The sequence below is a fragment of the Pelodiscus sinensis genome, chromosome 1 (genome assembly GCF_052426305.1).
Source record: "Pelodiscus sinensis isolate ZL-2025 chromosome 1, ASM5242630v1, whole genome shotgun sequence".
NCBI lineage: Eukaryota > Metazoa > Chordata > Testudines > Trionychidae > Pelodiscus > Pelodiscus sinensis.
The window spans coordinates 168,180,258-168,192,771 of NC_143052.1; positions in this window are offsets into that span (position 1 = coordinate 168,180,258).

Here is a 12,514-nt window from a genome sequence, read left to right on the forward strand (position 1 = left end):
TATTAGAAAGGAAGTCAAATTGTTTTAGGAAAACAATAGCAAAGCAACTAAAAGTTTATTAGCTTCCTCCCCAGGGCCTGGAACCAGCTTGTCAAATTACTAAAAAGATGGCAGAGCTATTTATTTGAAAGGCTCACGACAAGCCTCACAGTTTCATTCCTGTTTATGTCTTTGTGAAAACACAGGAAAGTAAAAAAATATATATATCTAAAAGGAGCAGAGGTTTCTAGTCTGTGAAAAGTGCAAGTAGAATTTTAGGGTGGGTGACTCAGGGAGGCTGTTACAGCATGGGATTTTCATGATAAAGTGAAGGTGCATCCACACTTTTCCAAGATATCACCAGAAAAATCTCCTTACTGGTTGAAATCTTCCATACTAAGTTTTAGCCCAGGCTATGCTTTTATGTGAAAGTTGGGGAGTGGTACTCAGCCACTTTGAGCTATGCAAAGGAAAAAAATACAGCAGGAGGAAGACGGGGCTTCCGAAAGAGCACGTCTGCTCTTCCGCAAAAAATGTCACAAGAGCAGACGCATTCCCTGGACGCGGCAGAGTTTTTTCGGGATAACTTTAGTATCCCGGAAAAACTCTGTAGTCTTGATATAGCCTAAGCCAAGACAGCTACAACATTCTAACACTCCCAACCTCTGAGCAGCTCAAAAAGCAGGGATTTAAAATTCCATTGCTCTCTGAAGTCTCAGACAATATTCAGCCCTGGGTCAGAGAGACACATTTAAGGTGTGAGCCTGCTAGGGCTAGATGTCCCTGCTATGATTCATAAGAGAGCTGTGTGATTAAATGATCTCTGGAAGATCCTAAGATACTGTCTGTCAAAACTGCAACCTCTTGATATGCAGAAAAGGCATCTTCCTAGAGGTTTAAAAGTATATTTACAGTGTCTGTCACTTTGAGCTCTTTACATCTTTTAAAGTCATGGTCCATCAGAGCATTCCCATTCAGCAAAGCCCTTACATAGAATCATAATCATGCACATGCTTAACTTTGTAGACATATTTACATCCCATTGAATTCAGTGAGGCTTAAACACTTGTTTCTAGGCAAGCACCTGCCTAAGTGCAATGCTGACGCAGGCCCGAAGACAGCCTGTTTTATTGGCAGGGGGTTATGGCAGATATAAGCTCTTCACAAATATTTTAAAAATATCTTTGGTCTAAAATGTGCTGCAAGCAAAACACCAGATAGTGTTTGTTAGGGTAAATGTTTTAGATGCGTTGTTTGGAGTAACCCGTGTAACTTATTCATAACCTAGCCACTTACAAGTAGTCACCCCAGGCTTCTGGCTTTGAAACCTGTATGCTACAGCCAAACACCAGCAGGTATTCTTGTCATATTAATCTTGTTGACTCTGATCCTGCAAAAACTTGGGCATGTGAGAAACTTTATGTATGAGGATAGTCCTTTTGTCTGTGATGGCGCTGCTCATATGGGTGAAGTTGCCAGTGTGCATAAATGTTACTTCTGTGGTATGCCAGTTGTGATATATAATATGCTAATGCCTGCCACAAAAGGCATAACAGGCCACCATGTAGAGTGATAATCCATCTGTGGCAACATGAAGGCAGATGTGATAACTTGGAAATTGCTGAGTGGACAGATACTGCCAGGTAAAAATGCTCTGGGACCTCTATCTTCAGAGTGGTGGGGAGACCAGTGCTGGCACCTGCTTCAGGAGGCCATTTACTCCCCCACTAGCTGTTGCAGGGGAGGGATTCCTGGCTCCAGAGCATAAGTCTCAGAGGGAGGAAAGTGCCAGAAGTGTAAGAAAACAACACCAGGTTAGAAACCTTTGGATGGGAAGAGGTGGGAGGGCGTGATGGGGAGAGGAAAGATGGGAGGACACTAAGGTGTGGGAGGTGAATTGCCTCACTTCAAAGAAAATGATTTTTGCTGTGGGAAGAGAGAAAATGGGGCCTTCTTCACAACCATGATGATTAACCCTGATAGGGAGGTGGGGGACCCAAGATTTGATCCTACCCTGAACATGGTGCTTTTGCCATTAGGATTAAAGGTTCTGGAGCCTTCTTCCCTGATGGAATCTTTCTGGGGGGGGAGTGAAGAAAGAATTTAAAGAAGGAGAGGTATAAGGAGTTCCTTTGACAGGCCATATTACCTGAAGCCAGATGGCTATCTTTAGAAGCATTCTTAAAACGTTTAAAGACATGACCCAATAGGTAAAAATGAAGAGCTATTTAATTGCACAAATAAGTGAGAAAAAATTCTTATTGTCTGCTCCTTTTATTAGTGATTTTAGTGCTGGTGTCTGACTCAGAGACTGAAGTCCTCGCTGAACAGAGCAATTATTGTATCAGGAAGAGGAGAAGCAAGCTTTATGCTGCTTAGCCAACGTGTGTCAACCCTCAAGGCGTAGCACTATAGTGACCTTCTTTGCCCAAAAAGAGCTGGAAAGACTTTTTGTGCAATTTCTGTGTTGCACAGCCTCAGGTGGTTGTGCAGAGCAATGATGGGAGTCACTTCCTTCCCATCCTGAATGTGCATCCTGCATCTGAAATCAGAAGGAGGGAATGTGCAGCATGATCATGGGACTTAGCGCAGCTGAGATAAAATGCACAAACTTTTTAACCATTATCTACATGTTCCCTTTGAGGCTTGTTGATTTTGCATCTAACTGATTGTGTGACTGTCACATGGTACCAGAGTGGATTGGTACTGGTGCAATCTTTTCTGGGCCAAAACTCACATATGAACTCATACAAGAATTTCATAATAGCATTGGATTAGTTATTGATATTAGCTCTAGGGGAGCTGGCTTTGCGGGGAGAGGCTAAAAATCATTTACAAAATTGATGTGGCTAAGAAATTATTTAGTTTCAGCTGGAGCTATCCAGGCAGTCCCCAAATATGGTCTGAGTCCCCTTGAGAACAGCTTGTGGGAAAACATCAATTATACTGTTAAAAAGAACAAAAACAAAAAACAAGAGGAAGTGCCACCTCAGTGCGAGACATCTGAGGTGATAAGAAAAACCTTAACAAATCCCAAGGAAAACTCTTACCCACTCTCAGCAGTGATTTGTGGTTCTGTAAGTGTGAGAAACCAAGAGGCACATGATAGTGGATAGATGGTTCTCACATGTGATGCCCATGTGGACTAAGCTAGGGCTTCACATAATTAGCCATTGTTGACCTGACCTCCCCTCCTCTCCCCTCCCCTAATCTCCCCTCCCGTCCACTCCCCCTGAAGAAGGAAAAAGAAACTTCAGTGGGTTCTTCTAAGATCAAAGGGAATCCAAGACTGGTTTCAAAACAATGCACTTAGTATTTGGGAGTGCAGTCACCAAATCAGGAACACCACGGGATATGACCACAAAAAGGGCAATCAATGGAGAATATAAATGGAAATGGTTCAAAGCTATGCAAAATTTTTCCAGAGGATGGGGTGGATGGGAAAATGGGAATTCTGACTATTTGCCCAGGTCAGTCCCTGTGAAGAGCTAACTTCCAGGCTCAGGGATGGTAAAAATTTAACAGCTCTCAGTAGAAGGAAGTTCTGAAATGTGCTGCACAGAATGATGTAGCATCACCTCACATCTGGTAAATGTTTCTTAAATACTCTCATCTGCATGATTCTGTGTTTGTGTTGTCAATAGTTTTATGACCATAATAGAGAGCTCTGAATTTGTATAGGAGAACAGATGGCTGCAGACTAGGGCTTTCTGGGAAGGAATCTAAAGGGCCTTGAATGTGCTGATAGGAAAATGTTGAGCAACCTGTTCCAGTTACTGGGCTTAGATATCAGCACTTGTCTGCAGCTCCCAGATTGTTTGGAACACATGAGAGATACTGGCCACAGAGCGGTTGTTATGGCTCTTCATGCCATTGGATACTGAAGGGATTAGAGTGGACAACCTAACAGGTTCACAGATTCAGCTTAGCTCTAGCAGGCACAGGTTACAGTGCTCCTGTAAACCATGGAAACAATAGGTGTCTCCTGCCACCACAAGTGCCACCTCCTCTCTCTCCAGCAAAAAGTCAGGAGAGCCCTTCTTCCCGTGCCCATCAGCAAATCTTAACGCCTGAACAAGCCTTTCCATTTCTCCGTCTCCAGTGAGGTGTGACTCTTCTCCTTGCCCATGGAATCTGTCCTAAGCTGCTTAGTATAAAAAATATCCTTTAGGAAATCACTAGTAAGAAAATGTTGGAGTTATTTTACCCCACTATGAATCAGATTTATACTCCTACAGCAAACTAAAATCAGTCGGTAAGGTAGACACCACGGTGCTACCTGGAGAGGCAGTGAGCTAGATAGCTGGAGTAACTTTTAAGGGACTTGCAAGAAGATCAGTAATGGCATGTGATAAATGGTACTGAGATTGCTGAACCAATGACAAGCTGTATTGTGCTAAAGTATATGGATACTAAGATTTTATTTGCAGTTCAACACATTTTAGAGCAGGAATATCAATAGGCGGCCTGCAGGCTGGATCCAATTGCCAGCTATTTTTGACGAGTTTGAAAAACTCTGGGGCTGGAGTGGGCAGTGAGTACAAGGGGGAATAGTGCGGTTAGAGGACTGACCACAAGCTGGCAGTTTTGGGGAAGCTTAGTCTGTGGGTAAGGTGGAGGAGTATAGCACCAAGACTGTATCCCTCCCCTGCAGCTGCCACCGCCACCACCAGCTACCACCGTGATTGAAGGATTTCACTGCTTCACAGGGGCCACAACACACTTGTGAGGCCAGGAGTAACCCATCTGTGGCAATAGTGCTTTGTGTGCCCCTGGTCAAAGAGATCACACAGTTTAGGGCGGGTGGGGGTCCCTGGCTTTTCTGCCAACCCTGCATGCTTACTGGGCCTCACAGTGGGAGCACTGCTCACATGAACCTGCCAGGCCAGGGGCTGATAGCCGGAGCCCCAGCTGCCCTGAATGGACACAAAACTCGGGGGGAGGGTCCCTCTCAGCCTTTCTAAATGGTGCCCACTGGGCTGACAACTGGAGTAGTGTCATGCATGTGGGGCTGACAGTGGGAGTCCCGGCTGGCATGCAGGGTTGACCGGCTGAACCCCCTCACATACAGGGCTGAGAATGGGTGCCCTGCTGTCCCAGAGCTAATAACCAGGTCACCCCTGGAACCTTGGTTAAAGTTACCAATCCCCACCCTCCATCACAATCTGAAATGTCACTCCTGGATCACCATTGTGGACCCTACAAATGAAATGCCAACATTTCCTCCTCAGCTTCTGAGCGGTGCATATTTCCTGTCAGTCTCAGAGAAGCCTCCTCTGATTGGCTCCTTTCAGGAAGCAGGTGGTGCTCTCTAGCTGTGCCCCTCCAGATTCAGGAAGGAGAAGAAAGAGTTCAGTTGCCTTGGGGCAATTCTGCTCTTCCCTTTCCTCTACTCCTCTGACAAGAGAGGTCTCTTGTACCTCTCCCCCTTCTCCTCTCCCTCCCTGAATTCCCACTCCCTAGCCTGTGATTGTGGGGTGCAGAGCCCCAGAGCAAAGGAAATCCTGCTCTGGCACTTTTGACATCTACTAGCACCATATTAAAGATGGCAATAAAAAAGTAACACCAAAAAACGTTCATTTAACGAAGACTGGACTAACACTGTTTTATTTTGACAAAATAGACAAAGGGTTCACAAGCATGTTTAATTTGTACAGACACTGGCGATTACTAAGTGAAAATATCAAATGGTACTGTGAAATGAAACACATGGATTTTGACCGTAAATACCCACTAAGTTCCTGTTTAAGGTAAGACAAGGACACTTCATTGAAGAATGCTTATTTTCAGAGCACAAATATTATTTCAAAGGCTGTTTGGACTCAGGAAAAGGCAATTGAAGTTTCATTGAGGTGCATTGGTAATAATGGCAAAACACAGGAAATCTTTAACAGATATGGACGTTATTAAGCAGTGTGCGGTTACTACAGCTGGAACCCTCTATGCAGAGAAGAGAGACATTGCTGATACCTTCAGACAACTGCCAGTCTCATACACAACTACTACTGGGCATGTTGAGATGATGGTGCAAGACATTTTCAAGCATTTGTGTGAGAAGTGGAAAATGGGAAATTTTTCCTTGGCAGCAGATGAATCCTATGATATCAGGGATACAACTCAAGCAGCACGTATGCATGGACGGCAGGTATTGCGAATCAGGGGAGGCTGTCTCCCCCCAAATAGCCCTGCGTGATCCCCCCTCCAGTTCACTCCTAAACCCCCCTTTCTGCTTCCTGCCAGTGCTCTTCCTCCATGACCAGGCTGGTGCCATGCTGCCCACCCAGTGCTCTGGGGGTGGGGGGTCTGGGGGCTATGCTGCTCACTCACCTGGCACTCCAGGCCTAGGGCCATGCTGCCTGCCTGCTCCAGGGCTGGGGGCTGCTCAGGTACCCCAGGGCTGGGGTGAGGAGGGAAGTGGCTGGGGGGAGGAGGGAAGCTCTGGGATCTGGCAGGCAAGGGAGGGATAGGACCTCAGGCAGGGGAGATGAGCCAGGAGCTATCCTCCCCAGGCCCATGGTTCATATGCCACCCATTGCAGTATGCCTGATTTTTTTGCTGGAGAGAAATTTGTGGATGATTTGTTGTTCCTTACACCCTATAACAATCATACAACAAGTGAGGATTTGTTTAAGTCAGTTCAAACTGTTTTGTCTAATGAAGGCTTTGACGTGACTCAGTTTGTGTCAATTACAACAGATGGTGTGCGCCTGCTGTGATTGGTACTCACCGAAGGTTTGTAAAACATCTGCAAGATGTGCACTTGATTTCCTATCACTGTGTAATTCACCAAATCCCACTTTGTGCAAAGCTTAGCAACGAGTATGCAAAGATAATGTCAATGGTGATTAAATTTGTCAGCTTCCTATGGTTCAAGTCATCACTGCAACACAGATAGTTCAATACATTTATTTCAGAAGTATCTGTTGAGTATGAGGACCTGTTGTTTCATAATGCCATCCTTTGGCAGAGCAGAGGGCCAGTACTGAGAAGGTGATGCAGAATTTGAGTTCATGGGGAGGAATATATACATAACATTCCAGGGAAAAAAGTAGAAGAGCAACAGGTATTTTTGAAGGTTGCCACAAGCACAAACATCCCACCTTTCCTTGTTGATAGAACAGGTCATTTAAATGATTTCAACTTAAAGCTATAGGGGCAAAATAACAGTGTAACGAAGCTCCACAACAGTGTCACTTCACTTTAGAACAAGCTGAGATTCTTCAAAAGTGATTTGGGAACTGGGGAGATGCTGCATATGCAGTGTTGCTAAACTGCTGGGACACTGCAAACATGAATTGATGGCACCATTTCTGGACAGGTTTTTTCAACACTTGCTGCAGATAGCCTAAGAATTTGAAAGTGTTAAAGACATCTTCTTGTTTGTAAGGAACCCATTCATGCTATAAGCAAATGGCACTTGGTGTGATCAAGCAAAAGCACCCTTTTCAGATGTTGGAAAAGCAAAACTACTGCTGGAGTTTACTAATTAATAAGCAGATGAAGTGCTTAAGGTGCAACACTCTGAAACTACATCTGAAACTTTCTGGACTACCTTGTGCTGGACTCCGAGTATCCACACTTGAGAAAAGTGGCATAGAACATTGTAACTATGATTGGCTTAATATATGTGTATGATTTGCCATTCTCAACAGTGAACAACATTAAGTTGCATAATCACTGCATTCTGACTGACAATCAACTGTGCAATTGTCTTGACTGAATTCACTCCAAATTTCACAGTCCTTGTCCAGCTGAGAATCTGTCTGGTTTTCCACTGTTGGTGAGTAGAATAATTATACATGATTCATGCATATTTTATTTTAATTTGTATTGCCATATAAAAATACATTTTCAGTAGTGATGCTAGAATTGTAATAGATATTTCATAGTAATTATTCATGATTCTTTTGCTTAATACACATGTAGTTGGGTATGTATTTGTTATTGGAAAGACTCGAAACATAAAAGATGAAGAGTTCACTTGCACTGTTATTTTCTTTCAAACTCTGATGCAAATATTAAATAAATCAAAAAGCCTTGAAAGTTGTGAATATGTTTATCAATTTATAACCATATAGATCTATGCTAATTTTATTTGACAAAACCAAAGTTAAAACTGTTTGTAAGCTCAAAATACATTCAAAACTTAAAACAATTGTCCGAAAGTGTTTTAATGCTACTATTTGCATCTATTTAACATTGTATGCATGTACTTTCTTAGAGTAATTTATTGCAACTTTTTTTGCCTTAAGCCACCATTGCACCTTTCCAGTCTTTGGGACTGCTTGGGGACATTTCATCCCTGGCCTTACTTAGTGCAGCTGCAGGACTGCTCTAAATTACAGAGAGCCCCAGGGTCTGTGCTGCTGCTGGGATTTCCAAAGTACAACAGTGCTCCAGGGCATGCCTTGACATCCCCGGCACTGATGCTGGAGTCAGGAGTGGGTGAAGTAGGGCCACCTAGGTCAGATCTACACCAGGAGCACATTCTTTATACTTGGGGGATTCCCCAGATAGATACTAAAGACAGTTCTAAAGACACTTCAGTCTCAGAGAGATGGAAAGCTGTCTGGAGGACGGGCAGGTGAGTGGGCGGGCAGATGGGGTGGGGTTTATGAGAGCTCTGGATCAGGTCGTTACTCTTTAGTGCCAGAAGTTAAGCTGAGGCATTGTCACAAAAAGTGTCAGAAGGGGAGGTGCTGGAACAAACTGATAAACTAGAGAGCAGCATGTCGCTAGGTACACATGGTCCACGGCAAAGAGGTTGGGAGGAACTTCTGAATGAAGCTCACAAAAATATCCAGTCTCTGATTCAAACCAGCTAATATACTGGAGAAGTGAAGTGAAGAAATGTTGCATCTAGTTTTTAAAAGGCAGGAGGAATGACAGACTAGTGAGCCAGGCTCTAGGCCAGAACCAGGAAATTGGTTGAAGCAAAAATTACATACCCTTATAAAACACCTGTTTAAATATGGCTTGTGGACTGAGGAGATTCACATTCACCTCCATGGACACCAGATCAGGTCCATAACAGTGACCGATTGGCATAGTTTCTGTAAACATAACTGTGCCTCTCCCGTCTACTAGAAATTCTCATGCATGTCAGTAAAATAGTAGAGAAAGGAGAACTGGTGGAAACCATGTATCTGGCTTTTCAAAAATCCTTGGGCAAAATCCCTTTTCCCCAGCCCATGAAAAGTCTATTAAGAAAAACCAATATAGGTTGGACCTCCCTGGTCTGGCATCCTTGAGACTCGAGTGGTTCCAAACCAGGAATTTTGCCAGACCAGGGGAGGTCAGAGTTCCCCCACTGACCATCAGCTCTCTCCGGGTACCAGCCCCTTGGATTCTGCCCTTGTCTGGAATGGCTCCTGGCTGCTGGCCCCACTGCCACTGGGGTTGCACCGTCCCACCTGGCTGGGGTTCCTGGCTGCGGAATCCTGGCCCCAGCCCTGCAGCTGCCGGTCTGGCCGGGGGCTTCCTCCCTGGTGACTGCCAGTCCCTCCATTGCTGGCAAAGCCTGGGGCTTCCCAGTTGCTGCCAGCCCCCCTTCCCCCAGCGCACTTGTCCTGCTGCAGCTGACCCGCCAGCCTCCCTGCAACTGGACTCCCAGCGGGCCCCATTCCCAGCCACCAGGGTTTCTGGCCAGCAACATCCATGGTCCTTGCCGGACCACAGATATTGCCACAACAAAGAGTCCTGGATTTTGAAGGTTCAGCCTGTAGTTACAGGCTGAGAGGGAAAGTTCTGTTATAGATCAGAAACTAAAAAGCTAGAAAATAAAGAACAGGAAGTTTTGTCAACTTTCAGCATGGAAAGAGATTAAAAGTGGAGTGTTCCAAAGATCCATGTAAGAGCAAGTAGTAGAGAGGTAGCCGTGTTAGTCTGATCTTGCTAAAACAAAAGGAAAAGCTATGTAGCATTTTAAAGACTAACAAGATGGTTTAATAGGTGATGAGCTTTCATGGGCCAGACCCACTTCCTCAGATCATATTCTGGAAGAGAATTGGCATGACCATATATACCAAAGGAATACAATGAAAAAAGTGAACACATTATTAAACTGACAAATCAGATTTAGTACAGAAGGTGGGGTGAGGAAGAGGGAGGGAGGGAATAGCTATGTATGAGTCAATGAATGGCTAATCAGGGGTGATAAGAGGGGAAGCTATCTTTGTAATGGGTAAGATAATTAGCATCTTTGTTAAGGCCCATTTGGAAAGTATCAAATTTAAGCATGAATGAAAGTTCTGAAGTTTCCCTCTGGAAAGAGGGATGAACAGGGAGATAGCCAGATTAGCAGATGACTCAAAATACTCTTTCTTAACTAGAGTTTTGTACTGCCACCCATCACTGTAGTATTTGAGCATATTCCATGTTAAATCAATAGCAATAGTTATCTCCTAGTGGAGTCTCTTGCACTTCTTCCTGTGTTTGCCTCCAAGTAGCGGTACACTTGGCACATTACTGGCAGCTTAGGGATTTGGTACACTGAGCAGCCTCTCTAATTACAGCGTGGAGAGTTCAGGGTCAGGAAGTGTTGGATTGCTGGTGAGCTAAATCAAATAATATGTGTAGGGAGGTATGCTCGGGCACCCGGTTTGCACTCCACTCCCAGAATCAGATGCTGTTATAATGCCTTTCTCTGCCTATCAGACACACCATCTGTAACAGACTTTTTTGCTGAGCTTGGTGATAAGAGCACTTTTTAACACCATAGCTGCTGATTTCCCACGGCTGGTGGTTGTGTCACAAGGGCAGTGAGTGTTTAAACAATAGCAGAGGAATAAAGAATAGTGCCTCTAATCAATATCCTGCCTAGACGCTGAGTCAGATGCCTGCTTGGGCCTCTCTAAACTATGGCATTGTTGCTGGGTGTTGATGCTAATGTTAATCTTGAAGGCACAAAGGACCTGCTGTCTCTGTCCCTGCTCAAGTGAGGGATACTGACGGCTTGTTAGTCAAGGCTTTGAACTGAGTGTCATTTCTTCCAGTTATAGCAAACTGGAACTAGTCTGAGCAGAATTCCCCAGGCATCATCTCTTATTTTCTTTCTTATGACCCAATGGAGAGAGAAACTGGGTCCTATACACCCACATTTCCATACATGCTGCTATGGAACTAGTCTTAAAATGGCCAGAATGGAATGCAGACATGGAACCCTCCTGGATTTCTCTCTGGAAGGGGGTTTTAATGTGACCTTGAAGCCCCAACAGGGCACTAGGGCAATGTGGCTCCCAACAGACATTTGGAGACTTCACAAATACTTCATTAAACTGACTGAGCATGATGCTTTCTTTGGCCCTGATGCTAGAGTCTGTCTGAGCCGTGCTCCACATAGTGAAGAGGGTGGGCCAGAGAGGCTTGGCACCACCTTTAAACCGCCCCAATTCTGGGGCCAGACAAGGACTAGTTTAGACCCCAGTGTACGTGGGAGTAACCTCACAGCTGTTGCCTGACTACTCTTGATCTCAGGAGGCCATTCTGGCTGCTTGGGACATCCAGAGTGCAGATGTGCTCTGGCCAGACACCATTTTCCCCCCAGCCACATCTACGGCAGTGTTTCTCAAAGTGGGCCGCCGACCCACTCTGAGAAAGTTGCTAACAGGCTACTCCAGTTTGTTTACTCATCCAGTTTCCATTGGCTGTGGCTCACTGTTGGCAGCCAAGGGGAGCCATGGGAAGCAGCGGCCGGGTCCACACTGCTTCCTGTGTCTCCCCTTGTCTGCAAACGGCAAACCACAGTCAATGGGAGCCATGAGATTCCGTGGGTGCGGAGCTGGTAAGTAAAAAAACTGAAGCGGCCCGTTAGCAGCATTTTCAGGGCATGTCTTCACTCGAAATAAGGAGAGCAACGACACTACCAAGCCTCTTATATAACCCTGAAACAAGGGGCTGGTTATCATATATATAGTAGCCCAGTGTCTGTGAGTCTGTCACGCCGAAATGCTGGCTGTTCCCTATGGGCGGCCTGTGCTGCATGGGGAGTGTGCGGCCCAAATGGCCGCTTGCTCCGCTTGCTCCCCCGTGGCGGCCCGGCTGAGTGGCGCAGAAGTCAGCCAAGTGCCACGGTGGGAGGGAAAGGGGGTTGGGGCGGTGACATGCAGCTTGACAGCGGCTCCAGGCCCCGCCCCCTGGCCGTGAACATCATCACCCCACCTCCCTTCGCCTCCCGCCATGGCTCTCGGCTGACTTCTGCGCCGCTCAGCCAGGTCGCTGCGTGGGAGCAAGCAGCGCAAGGGACCGTTTGGGCTCCGCACCCCCCATGCAGCATGGGGAGTGCGGAGCCCAAACGGCCATTTGGGCTCCACTGTTCCACGAGTGAGAGGCAGGAGGGGGAGGAGAGCTGAGGGGGGGGGGGAGGAAGTAGGAGGAGAAGAGAAAGAGAGAGAGAGATGGAACGAGAGACTGGAGGCTCAGGAGAGAAGACTGACGTGGAGGAGAGACCTGAAAATCCTGTCTTATGACGGGCTAATTGGTTAGTTTCAAAATAACAACTCCCACTTGTGAAGAGGAATAAGCTTATTTCAAAAGA